This window comes from Quercus lobata, chromosome 11 (genome assembly GCF_001633185.2).
Source record: "Quercus lobata isolate SW786 chromosome 11, ValleyOak3.0 Primary Assembly, whole genome shotgun sequence".
NCBI lineage: Eukaryota > Viridiplantae > Streptophyta > Magnoliopsida > Fagales > Fagaceae > Quercus > Quercus lobata.
The window spans coordinates 55,054,150-55,060,421 of NC_044914.1; positions in this window are offsets into that span (position 1 = coordinate 55,054,150).

Below are 6,272 nucleotides of genomic sequence, written 5' to 3' on the forward strand. Positions count from 1 at the left end.
TTGAACCTAGCCACGGTGTCAGCGTCCAGCCCACATTCCTCCCCAAGGGCATAAAAAGCCCTAACCTGACGGGGGACGGAGACGGCCGTATCACCCTCAACCGGGCCTTCACTGGACAACAACCCAGTTTCTAGTTCACTAGATCTCACCTCCGACATTCTCTTCATTTCTCCCTCAAACCAAGCAAGTGACTGGCCTAATATTGGAGATAGTTCCCCTAAAACTACACTCAACCCATAACCTTCAAAAATATAGTCCCCAACCAAAGGAAAAAAGTCACTGGAAATACCCAAAGCCGCCCCTAAGCAAGCAAAAAAGAAAGAGACCGAGAGGCAAGCTACCCTAACCTCAGAAGAACTGACCATAAAAAGGGTACACAATCCTAAAAACCCAAAAATCAAACACAAAAACAATGAAAGCAAAGGGCAAAGGAAAAATCAGGAACTCATAAGAAGATTATTAAGGAAAGGGAACGGAAGGGGAGTAAAAGAGTAACATACCTTGAAGAGCAAAACGGTTGAAGCTAGAAAAATTTGGAAAGAAGCGTCGCCGGAGCAAGGTCGGAGTCGCTGGAGCAGAGTCGGAGTGATCGCAGAAATAAGCGAGAAAGATAATACTCAGAGCAAAAATTAAAGTAAAGGAAAAGAAAAGTTTGAAGTCAAAAATCCAAGGAAACTGAAAAATAGCAAGAAACCCAAGGGTCATGCCATCAACGCCCTCAATCAGCACGCGCCACGTGGCCACATTGCGTACTGCGCCGCCATCATGCATTAAATTTGAAGCAGAACACCAAGTGTCACAAACAACTCAGGAAAAACTTTTCACCTTCTATGGCCCTCATGACACGTCACTGACGACAACAAAACCTGGGGAGCAACTGATGGGAGTGACGAGAATGCATTACCTTGACGAAGTCAACACTAATGACAAGGTTATCCCTAGTGACGAGGAAATCAGTCATCACTGACGAAGGAAGGAAAATCATTCAATGAAGCCAGCCAGTAACCTGAGCAATTACGAAACTAGCAAAACAAACCGTTGAGAGCCTATTAAAAGCCCCATTATTGGGCTGGAGGCGTTACTAAGAAAGGCATTAACACTCCAACGGCTAGCAACCAAAATCACATATATAAAGCCCTTACACTGGCAGCAGAAGGCACCACACCGGTGACCCTTTAAAAGGATACATTGGTGCTGACGGGGAGTTCCATCTGCCCATTTCAACTGACGAATTCACGCTTCATCAAATACCATGAATTTACAAGTTTTAAATTCCCTGGAAAGAGGGTTATGAAACAAATCCTAATTTAAAATGGTCCCTAATTTAGCCTATATATATATAACCTATCTCTATCAAAAGGATATATGTGTGAGGTAAAAGTTATAGACTAGAAGACCTTTTATACACACTATCATATAGTGAGCCTTCTTTTTCTCCAAACCCTTAAATAACTATGGTCGGAAGTATGTTTGTTTTGTTTTCGCTACACTCTAAAATTTTCTTACAGAGTTCTCTTAGCTCCTCACCAGTGTGATGGCTTCTCCAACGGCTCTTTCCTCTCATCACCTCCCTAGATTCCCAAGGTCATTAGTGATGGTAGGTCCTTGCCTTAGTATCGTCTTTGGTAGTTTTTCTCTCCGGGACTTTACTCTGAACATTTAAAAAAAAAAAAATTTAAATATTTATGGGGTGTTGGATAATGTGTGTTAGTGTCTATCTTATTATTGAAGAAGAAAAAAAAAATCTAAAGTGACATCGTGTGAGTGGAGGGTGTAATCAAACATATTTGCACCTAATCCTAATAAAATTTTAATTTCTTAAAAGAAATCATGGATTAAAATATATCAATAAATTGATTGTTAAAGGAAATTGTGAAACTAAAGCAATCAATTCAAAAGTTGATTTATTTGTATGTAAATTCTCATTATAAAAATGGGTTCCATTTTAATAACTCATAATCATCTAACCTCTTTTTTTTTTTTTTTTTTTTTTTTTTAGCAATGATGTTTTCTAGAAAATAAGTTATTTTCCAAAAAAAAAAAAAAATTCTATGAAAGTATCTAATTTTCCTATGATCAGGGGCGGTTTGATGTATTTGGGGGCCTAAGGCGAAAATTGATCATCTTGTTTTAGATGCAAAATCACTACTAATTAACATAAACTACGTAAAAAAAAAAATTAGAAATTTTATAGACAGAAAAAATTTGACAAAAATTTTCATTCTTGTTGATGATGTAGATTGATAGTAGTAAGTAAAAGAGTGTTGTTAGTGGTAGACTTAGATGAAAACTATTAAAAGTTTGCTAACTAAACTCTTATTATTATTATTATTTTTTTTAAAAGTGCAACATTCACAATATTTTTTGCAATAAATTCTAGGTTTTAATTTGTTCTTTGTTTTCTATTTGAAAATATCACTATAATTATTTTTTTGCCATCAATAACAGGCTGTAACAACCTGCTACTTAGTATTAATTGTAAAAGTATTGTGCAAAATATTGTGGACGTTTCATTTTTCTCTATTTTTTATTTGTTTTTCATCTAGTAAAAAAATATTATTTTATTTATTGATTATAAATAACCCTATTGGTTAAAATTTGAGGGCTTTATTTTTTTTTTTGGGGGCCTTAGGCAACCGCATCTCTTACTCCACCATTCAGCCGGCCCTGCCTATGTTTAGTAGCAACCTTAAATGAGTTGAAAAACAATCTCTTAACTCTTTTATGAAATGAGTGATAGAAAAATAGCACTATAGAAAGGTAATATATATATATAGCACAGGATTTAAATCTCTTATGAAATGAGTGATTCTTAGAGAACTACAAATACTTATTATATAAATTTTATAGACTGATCAATCAATTTTTAAATGCAAAATAGGAAGGTAATATTAAAAAAAATTATTATTATTATCATTATATCATTGTGATCTCAATCACATTTATTGTCGTGTGTTTCTAATATTGTATAAAACTTTGTTACTCTAAAGGAAAAATATCACGTTGTTTTTCGCATTGAATGGTTGAATGTCCAGCCTTTTTTTTTTTTTTAAGAAACAATTTTTTTTTTTTGATACAAGATTTTTTGAGAGACAATTGAATGTCTAGCCTAGATACTTTTTTTTTTCTTTAAGAAACAGTCTAGCCTATATACTTAAAAGTTATTTATTTATTTATATTTTAAGTAAAAAACGATAACTTAAATTTTAATACAATGTATCCAAAAAGTTCACCAAATGTTTAAATAGCTACCAAGTGCCAAAATAACTATCATCAACACAATTGGAAAATATTTTCCAAGTACTAAGTTTCGAGTTCAAAATTCAAAATAAGTTTGCAAATAGCAACTAACTAAGTAGCTAACCATAGTACAAAATCCAAAAGCAAAATCCAGTTGAAGAGAGGGGAGAGAGTGAGAAGGCTGTCAAGTTGATATTAGGGGTTTAGGGAATAAGTTTTTAATTTAAAGCGAGAGTTTTTTTTTTTTTTTTTTTTTTTTTTTTTTTTTTTTTTTATAGTTTACAGAAAAAATGACTGTTTCAAGCAATTTTTAGATGTTTAATATGCATTGAAACTAATAGTAAAGAAGTGCCTTAGGGCGATAATTTGTCACGTCAACTTATATTTTTATATAAGTTGATGTGACAAATTATGATTGGAACAATATGATTTTTATTAGTATTAAGCTCAACTTATCATCTAAACAATTGTGTAGAGGATTGTGAAAAACTTTTCATTTCTAATTTTATTGATTTAAAATTGAAAGCTAAGCTTACTTGTAAGGTAAATTCCATGCCTTCCTGGACTTTAACCTTTATATATATACTAGCTAAAGGCCCGTGTGATGCACAATGTTATTAAAAATTTATATAATATAATAACAAAAGAGATAAATTGTATTGGTGTAACAACCATCAAATATAAAATGATAACACCTCAATGAAAAATTATCTTCTAACATACCTATTGTGCTATAATGAGACTTGTAGTTACATGTATCGAATTGTTTGCATTAGAATTTTGTATCATTGGATCTGCAACATTGTTTAGAGTTTGTACTTGACTTTTGTTGATTGTCATAGCATAATAGATCTTTAAAGGAAACTATCTTCTTTTTAGGATGAATGGTCTCTTGCACAAATATTTGATTCTTGAATGGTGGTTTTTTTTTTTTTTTTTTTTTTTTTTTTGCATTTTAGAGATTGAATTTGTAGCTCTTTGTTTGTCATCGTTCATTCATAATGGATTTTTGCCTTAATCTTGCACCTCTTTTTATTTCAATGTTGTTCAACTATTTTAAGCAAAAGGAAAAGTTTATGCCAAAAAACTATTAATTATTGGATTCAAAACACTTGAAAACAAATTTATTATGAAATAAATGTACACAATTCAAGCAGATGAGTTTGTAATTCGCTACCAATTTATTATGTAAAATGAATGTATGACCATATTGGTACCTTCAAATGTTCGTTGCTTATATGGTCTATTGTAAGAATAGTTGATTCTTTGTCTTTTCTTGGCTGAATCTACCGATCTTGATTAAATTTTTAATCGATCTTCATTTTAATCTTGTAACTTTTATTATTTCAACATTATCAACTATTTAGCCCCAAAAAAATAAATAAGTAAAGGCAAACAACTATAGTATACAAAACCAAACTAACAGTATGTATATTTGAAAGACAAATCAAGTGCATCTAAAGTGTAAAAAATAATTGCATGTAGGTGGTGGTGGTGATGCCTTCCATGTCTTTTATATCTCTAAAAGATGAGTTGTTGTGGTTGATTGTGTTTTCTTCTACCAAAATATCATTGTGTTTATTCTTCTAATCTAAGAGTCATGAATAATAGCCCAAAAATAAGATTGTCCTCTAAATCAAAATTGAGGCTAATATGAACCAAAAATAATAATAATAATTGTTATCCACAATTTATCATCAAATTGATGATAAAAAGAAGATTTTCCTCAAAATCAAAATTAAGGGATGAAAACAACATATTAAAATTGGAATTCATATCTAATATACAAAATTGGAACCCACTTTATCTTTGTAGTTAACTAAATTAATTAATACTAATAAAAATAAGGGAGATCGTGAAAGAAGAATTATAAAAAGAAAATTCTTACATGCACATACTACAGTTCATAACAAAAAAATTTATATGATATACAAAATAATATAAAATAACCTCTAACCATATTTAATGATTGATTCTTAAATTATAAGCATATAAATTGGATAAAACTTAAGGAAATTAGGATAACAAAAGACAAAACAAATACACAAAATCTATTCAATTTGATGAAAAATGCATACCTCTGTAAGGTTGTTGTAGGTAAAAAATTGTATGGTTGGTAGTAAAAAATAAAAATTTAATCATATATATATACACACTTCAAGTCAAAGAAGCTGATATGAAAAAAAAAAGAAAAAGAAAAAAAAAATGTCTCCACATTGAAGAAGTTCATATGAAACAAAATTGTGCCGTGATGAGAGGAAATAGCAAAATCTAAATTAATGTCTAACATAAAATTTGTAGATAAAAACAAAAAATTGTATTCCACGCAACTAACCCAAAATTTTTTACATAAAAGGACTCATGTATATCAATTAAAGTAGGCCTCATGTATATGAGTATATCAATTAATCAGAAAAAATTGTATTCAACACAACTAATCCAAAAAATTTTAGATAAAAGGACACATGTATATCAATTAAGGTAGGCCTCATATATAACATTCATCATAAAAGAATAAAAAAGTGAAGGGAAAAAATAGTTTGATATAACAAAAAGGTTGCATGTTTTGTTAAAAAATCGAGGAGAAGTTGATAAGAACAAATAAATTGGAAAATAATTATATATTTTTTTTAAATCTTAAAAATTTTCTGCAATTTGGTAAAGTCATATGACGTAACCACGGCTTTTAAATCCGACTTTTATTATGTAGTATATGATATATGTGGGAGGGTTTCTTGTCTCAGCCCCCAATTAGCAGGTATTGTCTGCTTTGGCCATGCCTCACAGTTTTGCTCAATCCCGTATCGGGAAGAGACGCCTCCCACATGTGCCTTATAAGCTTGAGCCCAAGACACATGTGTACCACTACTTCTTGATATGGACGGAAAAAAAAAAATTCCTTTTTTTTTCTTTAATAAGAAGAGTTAATGCTTGAATTACTAATTCCTATGGAGTAATAATGATACTAATTCCTATGGAGTAATAATGATACTACTATGAGTGTTTTTTGACTCTTAGATCTAATAGTAACC